Below are 11,661 nucleotides of genomic sequence, written 5' to 3'. Positions count from 1 at the left end.
AATATCGCTCTAACATAAATTCACTTTTTATGTCGCGCTGTGTCGTGCCGGTTTTGTCGCGAAACTTCAACATGTCATAACTTCTTTGTTATAACTCAGATTGCGTTCTTTATATGTACAGAATCCTTGTAACATATAATACAACTGAGTTAAGATTACTCTTTCTAAATAATCTTGCATCAAAAAGTCATTTTTGACGTTTATCGTCTCTAAATTGACTAGCCCTGATCTACAGGCGTTACATACTCCCACCGGTCTTAATGGTGATGGTGTTGGGAGCGTCGGAGGCGACGATAAGGTTTGGTGATAATGGATAAAATCGACGATGATGATTATAACTGGAAGTTGGATTTGGTGAAGTTGAAGAGAGAGAATGTTGATAATATGAAAACGTATGGTAACTAAAAAAACTATAAAATTACTAATTAGTACATGATGGCGTAATGATAATTAATAATTTGTTTATATATTATTTTAGTAATTAGAAAAAAAATTATATTTTTATTTTTTATATTTTTTTTAAAATAACCCAGAAAAAAATTCTCCAAAATCATAAAAATTTAAAGACTACTTCTACTCAATATACTAGTAACTTTGTAAAAGGAATTTTAAAAAAAATTTTATCAAGTATTTATTTTTAATTTTAAGAAATATTAATTTAATATATATATATATATATATATATATATATATATATATATATATATATATATATATATATATATATATATATATTAAACATAATATGATCCAAACTGTGATGATTCAAAATATTTATAATTAAAAAAATCTTTTGATTCAAATTTTTTATGATCCTTAATTTGTTATGATTCAAAAATATTTAGACTTAAATATTTTATAATTCTTAATTATATCATTTATGATTCAAAATTAACTAATTTAAAATATATAATGATCCATAATTTTCTTTGAACAAAAACTATATTTAACTGAATATATATCATTGATCCAAAATCATATGATTCAAAATACTACTATTTAAATAATTTCATTCAAAATTTTATTATCCAAAAATAATATGATTCAAAAAAAGTATGAATGAAAAATATTATGAATCTTTAATTTTTTCTTATTCAAAATTTTATAATTGTTAACATTAAAATTCAAATTGATATTTAGCTTAAAAATAAATAAATAATAAATAAAAAAAATAAAAACAAAAATAACGAAAAACACTAGTACCTTCAAAGATGTAGTAAAAATATTTAAAAAATGAAAAAAAAAATAATTAAAAAAAACGAAAAAAATATTAAAAACATTAAAACCGAGCATATATCTTTTTTTTGAATTTTTTTTAAAATAAAAATAAAAAAAATAAAAAATAAACAAATGAAAAAAACAAAAAATTAAAGAAAATAAATAATAAAACCCACTTAATTGACATTCGGTGGACGCTAGCCGCACGTGATGAAATCATCGAGTCCGTATTAGCTACCACAGATATGAGTCGTATGCGAACGCACCACGACCAAGTATTTAGTTTTGATGCTTGTGCCATTGACGAAATGGGTGGTGGAGAATTGTCTTCGCCGTCCTCAACATTTATGAGTCCTCACCGGAATCGTACTATATATATATATATATATATATATATATATATATATATATATATATATATATATATCGAATAATATGCAAGACAAAAGCGTTAGAAACAAACACAGTGGTTGAGGCTCGAGTTCGACTCGGTTCCCTTAAGCGGATTCGTCATGTGTTCCCAGGGTACAACAACCGGAATAGTGTGGACTGCCAAATATGGCTACTTGCCTGAAAAGGTCGTTGGAAATAGTTGCAGAGAGAAGGAGGAAAACGATGAGTATTTGTATGTATGTGTCGAATGAGGCAGTAGATGTCTGTTTTTATACAATAAGAAATCAATCCTTAATTAAGGACTTGATTGTGTCAATAAAAGTCATAAATGTCATTAGTTTCACAATGAATGCACAATAAATGTATCGGTTAAAAAAATCAAACCAAGGACAAAAACTGTAAAGTTTAGAAAAAATGTGGGTTTTGCAGGCGTAAGTTTTCAGTGTTGCATTCGTGCCCATGCACAAGTTTGGTGAATTTGGCCTACGAAATCCCAAGATTCACACCCCCTGGGTGCGGGTAGGAATTGGAGCAAAACCATAGACACAAGCATGTAAGCCTATCATTCATTCAAACTTATAAACTCATTTGAGTATGGTCTTCCTACCAATGTGAGATTCAATCCTACACCCACCTCTTTTGCTAATTTTTATTCTCAAATACCCAACTTTGAGTATCAATATCTCATTCACATATACTCCATTTTGGACATATGATATATCGTTTCAAAGCTCCCACGGAGTAGAACACAAACTCACTTAGAGTTAATTATATATACAACATGAATGTATTTATATATGTAACACCAGCAGATTCGGGCTAGTCAAGTTAGAGACAATAAGCGTCAAAAATGATTTTTTTGATAAAATATTATTTAAAATGAATAATCTTAACCAATTTATAGTATCTGTCACAAGGGTTTCGTACATATAAAGAACGCTGGAATCCAAGTTATAACGAAGAAGTTATGACCCATAAAGTTTTACGGCTAAACCCGCACGACACCGCGTAACGTAAAAAGTGAATTTTCGATAAATTACCTTTTAGCCTTAGTGATCTAAATGAAATTTGTTGTATACGTTAAACCGAGAGCGTGCATAAAAAGAATGTCAAAATCTAACTTTGTATGAGGAAGATATGATTTTTCTAAGATTTAACATAACAGTGCACAACCCGAAAATCGAATTTTAGATTGATCAATTTTTAGCCAACACAACCTAAATGAGAATTGAATATCTCATTAATAGGAGCTCAACGATATAAAGACAGTCGAAACAGACGTCAGATGAAAAAGTTATGAATTTTTAACGTATTTTAACTGTCTAACTCTGTTAAAATATAACTTTAAAAATAAAATCAAAATTAGCCGACAGAGTTTAAAAGAAAGTTGTAGATTCCGACGATACCTACGTGTGAATATAAAGAATGTAAAAAACATAGCTCGTATGCAAAAATTACAGATTTTAGAAGATAATTAGTTTTTGGAGTAACCAGCGAGCGATACGTGGTGCGATCTGAGCCACTGCTTCCTCACATCGGCTTGGCACCAGATGAAGACACCTGGACACGAATGCCCAGCGTTTAACAAGGGAATGCCTCGCGTTCGAACCGGATTCAGTCTATAAATAGAGGCGCAATTCACCCCAAAAACTCACACCTTTCCCATTCTTTCTCTCTCAAACTTCTCTCTAAACCCCTTCCAATCCCTAGTACTTCCCAAGTGGTAAGAGGCTAGTCTCGGAGAGCCAGAAGGCTCCGAGAAGAAGAGATTTCGGCTCGGAAATGTAAGATAATAGGGATAAAATAGCCTTGGAAATTCTGAGGATTGTGATTTCACTATCAAATCAAAGTATTGGGTGGTACTCCCTAATCTTTGATTGGATAAGACCCAGAAAAGAAAAGAACAGAGAATGAGTATATGAATTTTCGTAAGTACCAGAAAAAACTGACCAAAATCGGTTAATTTTCCCAGCCAGGGGCTCTGCCCCTTGGACCCCGCCAGGGGCTGCCGCCCCTTGGACCCCGCTCCCAGGGGCGCTGCCCCCGGACCCCCGTTCGTTCAGGGGCTTCGCCCCTAAATGACAGTCTACTTTTAATCTCGAATAAACTTAAACAAGTATGCACTCCACACCTTCCTTACTTGTTTAATATTTATCAAGATCACTTTTGGTCAACAAAAGTAATCTCATTACACTTAAATCACATTAGTGAAACAAATCACCAACAAGAAATTCTACCCCTGCAGAGTCCGGTTCCTAGCCAAACCTCCTCGGAAGTGAGTTATGCTTACGCTACTTTAAGTATAGCTTATGTTTAAGTTCAATATCATTATTATGAACTTATAAACAATATATATATATATATATATATATATATATATATATATATAATATAATATAATATAATATAATATAATATAAAGTGTTATTATAATACCTTTTAACTACTCGTGGTACGGGGAATCTGGTTTAAAGGGCCGTATAGGGTTGTTGGATTTCAGAAGTGCCTAAATGCCAAAATGGTCCTACCCTACGGTGTTTCATGTCTGGCCCCTGTCTGTACATAGTGGTTGAAAAGTATTGTTTAACACTTATAAAACAATATTGCTCGTAAGTAGTTTCAATAAATATTAGTCTAAAATCTAGCGATAATGATACTAGTTTTCGTCGATGGAAAAATAGAATTGTTAGAAGCGAAGCGTTGCCCGAGTTTGGAACCATCACTTTAACAAGTGGGTGCATAGTTACTTTCATCTTACACGTAGATATGAAGTATTTAATATAAATTACATGCTATGTGTGCATATTATCTATGCTCTTGATATCTATGTGGGATGAACAAAATATACATGTTTTATTCAATTTAAATTGTATATGTATTTTATACCTATAATTATGATGGGTAAAGATGGGTAGATTAAAGATGAGATGAGATGAGAGATGAAAGATGATATAGATGATGAGAGGTGAAAATTGATGAGAAACCTTGACCCAAGCGATGGCCCAATCATCTATCAGAGTATAGATGACAACCACATACTATTCAAGACAATCTAGTGGAACACTAGCATGCTCGTAAGCTGTAGGTGTTGTGAATGATATGTTCATCATATGTACTCTAAAAACCCATTGACATGTATTGTGGATAGACTCCCTAAAATAATATTGTCAATAAAAGAAATAAACCTAGATAGCTATGGACTTAGTGCCTAACAAATAACATCGACAACTATGGATTTAGTGTCTATTATATAAACCTTGGCAGCGATGGACTTCGTGCCTATTCCTTAGGTAAATTCTTAGGAATAAATATTGAGGAATAGATGATTCTTAGGGAAGATAATTAAGAATAAAGAAGATAACGTGGATGGGTAATTGGGTTAATAGTTTGATGATGAAACATAATAACTTTATTATTGTGGGTTGAAAACCCTATGTACTTACCAGGTTTCTCAACCTGACCCACTCAGTTTATTTATGTCACAGGTATCGATACAAAGACACATTAAACCAAGAGATTAAAGGAGATGTAAAACACTAGTGTAAATGAATGTAAGGTCTGTTTATGCTTATGTTTTTGTATTGACGATGACATCCTAAAGTTTTTATATAAACAAAATACATTTCTTTGAAAATGCTTTGATAATATATATTTATCATGTTTTCTGGGAACAAATTCCGCAATATTATTTTTTAAAATGAATACTCTGGTTTTCAAATAAGCATAAATAAAATTTTTAAAATGACCGTGAATTTGGGGATGTCACAATATATGTCCAAAGTTAGTAAAATATACATATTTCTACTAAAATTTCCAACAATCCCCCACATGAATGGAGATCGATATATGTACATTAAATTTTCGTACGAATTTTTCAATAGTTAAATCCTACATAGGATAGGAAGGTATTACCCTTTGAAATCTCCCTTACGAATTACACTTAATCTCCTAGCAGGCAGTTGATCTCGATGTCTTTTAACCAAGCTTCCATTTGTGTAGATGACAATAAAATTCTCACAGGACTCTCTGTAATGCCATGTTTCGAATCGTTACCCGTTGGGTGTGGGTGATGTAATGTATATGTTTCGGGCGTTCGGATTTGTTTTTGAAACCCAGGGGTATTTTGGTGAAATGGCAGTGGACTTTTATGTAAATTGGATTTTATGTTCAAGAAATTTTATGGAAAGTATGAGTTGATTAAAGTGTAGAGCTTCTCATTACCTCTTCATGGATATAAGGATGGCCAGAATCGGATTTGTATCAAAGAAGTTATGGCATTTGGAATATGTTAGGGTTTGAAAGGAAACCCTAGTATGCGGGGCGTACCAATGGAGTACGCGGGGTGTACTGATGCGAACGATATTACGTCGTGTATAATGGGGTGTATGCTTAGCGAACTGAGAGGATTAGATCGGGGTGTGAGACCTCGTATGCTGGGTGTACAAGGGTAAGTAAGAAATCCTAATTTTTTGTTATGTACCTTATATAAGCTTTATGTTAACCTCTTTTGCTCATTTCTAAGCCAACCTCCATACCCTAAATGCCTTAAATTGACCCCCTTAGCTTCTTAGTGGTGTTCTTGAGCTATTAAGAGGACCTTGTGTAACTTCCGGTTCCCTGGTACGCGTTTATTTATTTATTTACTAGGTGTGTTACCCATGTATTACACGGGTTTATAAAAAAAGTTTAGTATAAAATTATAAGCATCACGTATTTTTAAAGTAATAATTTCATATAAATAGAAAGAATATAATAACTAAAGTAAGTAATTGAATAATAATGTAAGATATTTGAAAGGTTGTAGAGCATTTATTATGAAATTTAATAAAATGATCTACTTTACATATATAAATCTCATTAAAATAAATTTAGGAAAATAAAAAATGCAAGAAAATGACAAGTGGAAAAAAAAATAATTCAAAAACTCTTAGAAAATGACATGTGTTAAATTCAATGAGGACATGCCATTTGGCAAAATTGATTTTCATTTATTATGTTAGATTTATTTTGAAAGAATGACTCAACGAGTTGGTAGCCTTGACTCATCGAGTAGAAGGCAGTTTACACGCAGGGTTTAAGTGAGTTACTCGACAAGTTGCAGCCCTGACTTGACGAGTAGGACAGGATGGATGAAACCCTAATCTTTGGGGTTTGCACCCTATTTAAGCATCATATCTGGCCTCCATTCCAGCCTCCATCACCTCCAAACCATAATTTCAAAACCTTAATTCACCATAAGTGATATTGAGCTATTTCTTGTCATTTTGAGTGTTATTTGTTCATTTTGAAGCTTATGGAAGAAGTAGAAGATAAAAAGACTCAAGAAGGAAGGAGTAGATCCAGGAACTACACTCCATTTGCTACATTTTATGGTAATCAAGTTTCTATCTTGATCATTTTTCTCTTAGACCTGGTTTTGGTTTCCATTTTATGAAGGTTTTGGTTCAAGAACCTTGGTCCTTGGGGTTGGGACGTCCCAAGTGACTTATATCTCAGATCTAGGATCTAGGAAGGGTTCCATGGCATAAAGGTGCAAACTTTATGATCATGGAAGCCCCATGCAAGCTTATAAGCAAGTTCATGGTCTTTTTAGCCCTAAAAGATCATGCATGGAAGGAAAGCTCGAAACTTTATGTGTCCAACAGATGTTAAAACCCTAGATCTAGGCTTGCATGCGTGGATTTGAGATTCTAAGGCTTTTTGGACAAGATCCATATCTTATAGGAATTAAGGTTTTATCTAAACCCTTTTAGAAGAGTTATGAATGGGTAAAGTTGGAAACTTTACCCTTAGAAAGGTCATTCCCAGTGAACAAGTGAAGTATGGACTACAGATCTAGAGAACAAGGGCTTAATCTATTAAGATGGTCAAACAGATAGAAGGACTCGTTGAGTCTATAAGCAAACTCGACGAGTCGAGTCGTGTTGTCCCGATTCCAGTTTAGTAGAACTCCACGAGTCTATAGAGGGACTCAACGAGTGGATTAGCCAAGTCGTGACTAAGCAGCTCGATAGGACTCGACGAGTCGGTGGAGCGACTCAGCGAGTTGAGTCGTGATTTCAGGATCTCTGAGTTATAGAACTCGACGAGTTGAAAGGTTGACTTGGCGAGTTGGTCAACCTATAATGTTGACTTTGACCAGGGGTAAAATGGTCATTTTACCCTAAGAAGGATTATCATATTTTGTTTAAGTGTTTTTATGGAATTGATAGTCGAAGAGTCACCGGAGCAGCAGACAGGGATTTCTCACTCGAGTTTTCAGCAGTCAATCTTGCGAGGTGAGTTTCCTTCCAGTAGGAACGGGTCTAAGGCTCCAAGGCCGGCCCATAGTATGATATGTTAGTAGCAGAGTGCGGGCGGGGCTCGTATCTCATAGTACCCGAGTGTGGGCGGGGCCCGTATCTCACAGTTTAGTTTGACTATGGATATATGCATGACTGATAGATTTAGTTATACTTGTTGTCTGTGTGTTACCTGTATGTTTTTTTAGTAGCTAAGTGTGGGCGGGGCCCATATATCATAGCAGTTGAGTTAAGCAGGGCCCATATCTCATAATAGCTAAGTGTGGGCGGGACCCATATCTCGAAGTAGCTGAGTGTGGGCGGGGCCCGTATCTCAGATTCAACGGAGTGTGGGCAGGGCACGTATTTCCCAGCTAGCGGAGTGTGAGCGGGGCCTGTATCTCCATGAGTGTGAGCCGGGCCCGTATCTCTTTGTTGCATGTTATATGTGTTGGGTTTTGAGCATTCTAACACTCCTAAGTGTACATGCAACCCTAAATACCTTGGATCTATGTTTTCTCTATTATACATGCAAATAAGAACTTCCAAGGTATTATCCTAATCTAGCATACAAAACAATGAGTGTAACAAGATAGAATACATACCTCTTTGATGTAGAAAGTCTTCATGAAGCTTGAGTGCCTAGTGCCCCAAGTGTGACACCTCAAATGGTTCACACAACACCAAATACACTTAGAATAACTTGAGAGAAATCTACACTTCATGAAATCGGCTAGCCCTTCTATTACTCACTTTAGTATAATACTAGTCGCCAATTTTGTCAAGAATAAGATCTTTATATAGTGTTACAATTAGGGTAAACCCTAATTGTCATGACTTTCCATTTCCTTGGATCCATGGGTTCAAATACACCATGGAGCATCCATGGACCATCCTATGGGTTTTAGCCCAACTTGATTATCCATGGAGCATTAGCCCACTATACAAGTATGGATGATTTACACAATCAACCCATATATTTAATTAGTCTTCTTTTGATCACTTAATTAATCCTAGATTAATTCTTGATCAATACTAATTAAATAATCTTATTATTCTTATTATTAATATACTAGAACTTATAATATATTAACAACCATAAGTGTCTTATTTCTCTCATTATAGTCTATCCAAGTGCATGATGCCATGCAACCCAAATGGACCATGCCGGGTCAGGTCAAGTCTTACCAATTATAGTTATGGACTTAAATATTAATCCAACAGTCTCCCACTTGGATAAGTCTAACACTATTATTGCGTATGACTTCAGGAACCAACTGGCAATCGTAGCTCTCAAAAGCTTCTGTCGAACTCTGACCTTGTCGATGAACTCTGACCTTTGTCAATGACTTGTCCGTTAGATAAGGGATCATATATTCCTCCATTCTAGATATCATATGAACTGAGACATGGATTATAATCATTCTCTCTGTCCATTTGTTGTTTCCCGATTTCCGATTTATGACGACTGACTAATTGAACAAATCAAATCAGTCCTGGCCCGGCCGAGCACTTCCATTTGTCATCATCAAATCATCGAGGGGCCCACAAATATCGCTTTTATCCCGAAGGTAAAAGGAATGGACAAACTTTGACTCATATGGCTTGTTCTACTACTTGTTGAATCATACACAAAGACACGTTTTATAGCACCGAGTTACCAAATGCGTTTTCATGCAATCAATGTACTATCAACTCATAGTAACAACTCATATCTCTAGGTTTGAAGAATATAAGATATTATCGTCTCATGATCACTCGTGATAAAATCCATGAAGTGATTCCAATGAGCGCGGGTTGAATCCAATACTCAGAACTTATGAGCACTCATGAGTGTTGTAGCCCTTTGTCCAACACCTTAGACCTCGACAAGCCAACCCATGACAGTCTTAATTCATATCTACTTCCAACATATGACCGACTGTGGATGGTTTGAATAACTTAGTCATTCCGGAAGAATAACCTAGTTTATTCGGGAAGTCAAAACATGCAAAGTGAAACACAATAATAATTGAATCCAATATGGTATCAAAACCTATGAACATAAATAAAACACCTTTTATTTATCACCATATGATTACACATTATTCATTGTATATTGTTTCAGCTATCAACTTTATTCTTGAATTTAAAACAATAGTAGTCCCATGCTCCAAGCATGTACACTATGTTTTCTAAACACTAGTCATGCCATACACCAAGTATGCATACTATGTTTGTCTATGATCTTCACTCTGTGAACTAGATCCATTGAACATAACTTCAATGATTCTCTTTTCACACTCCCAAATCCTTACTGCAAATACAAGAATTCCAAATTCATGTCATTTACTGAAATCTGTTGGATTCTAAACTTATATGTATTGATCCTCTTGTAATGATTATGCACAAAGTCAGAAAGACTTGACAATAATCATTACAGAGTATTCCAAAGGAGATCAGCTCCTTGGAAACATCCTTCTTGAACTAAGTTTCCTAATCTTAAATAGATTGAAAATTCTAACTTTGAAACATTTCCAGATTCCATTTTGACTATCACTTTTGAACAAGAGTTGCCTCCTTACAGATTATGTCAATATGGTCCTTCCATAATTATCACTATACTTCCAACTGTCCTTGAGCAACCAATCTTTGGTAAACCTTAGATTGTCCTCGACAATTGTTTAATCCTTTTAGTCATATCTAGTTCTAAACCTTTTCCCTTCTTAATGCCCCAGGCATTTGGAAAATTTTAGAACGGATGAATATAACACATGTAATCGATCCTATATCCGAAGCATATGGGACTCAATTCATGATGTCTCACATAAAGACTAAACCAGTCTTTTGCTATAACATTTCCATTTCAATTTGCCAAGTTCTCATAATTCAGATTATGAAAAGGGATGCCGTAATCATAATCGAATTTTAAAACGCAAATAATGGACTCATATACAAAATTTCCTTATGTTGAGCCATTCCAACATGAAATTCATATATATCCTTGACTAAATGATTAAAACCTCACGATCTAAGCTTATAGATTTGAGATGAAGTATGATTTCCTCTCCCTTAATTATAGCAAAACAACTCTTTCCCAATTGAAACTTATGTTTTCTATAATTAACATTGCTAACTTGCAATACTTATCATAATTATCATGCTCCCACTACATGATGATTATTAGCATAACACTTATGCTCCCACTAGCTTTGACATGTACTCAGAAATCAACTGGACTTCTAGAAATCAATACTTCATTGACTTTCTTACCAAAGTTCAGATTTCTGATACTAGATTGTTTTGATAAGACTTTATCAAAATCATACACCTTCCCTTAGATAGCACACTTGTGTGTCTAAACAATTATGAAGAAGGATGCCGTAATCATAATGGTTAGACCTTTTTGCCACTTCTCACAAGTCCAGGTTAGTGTGCCGGTAAACCACACACGCTCCACTAACGACTTTGAGAATGCAAATATCACAATTGCTATCTAGCTAAAATCTACTTGGTGAAAGTGTTTCCTCACCATCATTTTCATGAATCGGAGAGAAACCTTATGACACTTAGATTTAATGGTGTATGTGTTCTTATCCATGTGAATTCTCAAAACCATAGTCACAAGACAAGGATAATGACAAATCCAAACTCATATGGACTGAACTCAATCTTAACTTCTTGCCACCTGGCAACTCAAGGGCCTTCCATTGCTTCCAAGTTGTTGTGCAACAAATTGAGAACTCTAAGAACTCATATGCAAAGCCAACTTTAACTGGAATGGGCACAG

The sequence above is a fragment of the Lactuca serriola genome, chromosome 1, assembly GCF_051521515.1.
Source record: "Lactuca serriola cultivar US96UC23 chromosome 1, Lser_US96UC23_V15, whole genome shotgun sequence".
Classification (NCBI taxonomy): Eukaryota; Viridiplantae; Streptophyta; class Magnoliopsida; order Asterales; family Asteraceae; genus Lactuca; species Lactuca serriola.
The sequence above is the reverse complement of the archived record's forward strand: the minus strand, read 5'-3'. Positions refer to the sequence as shown.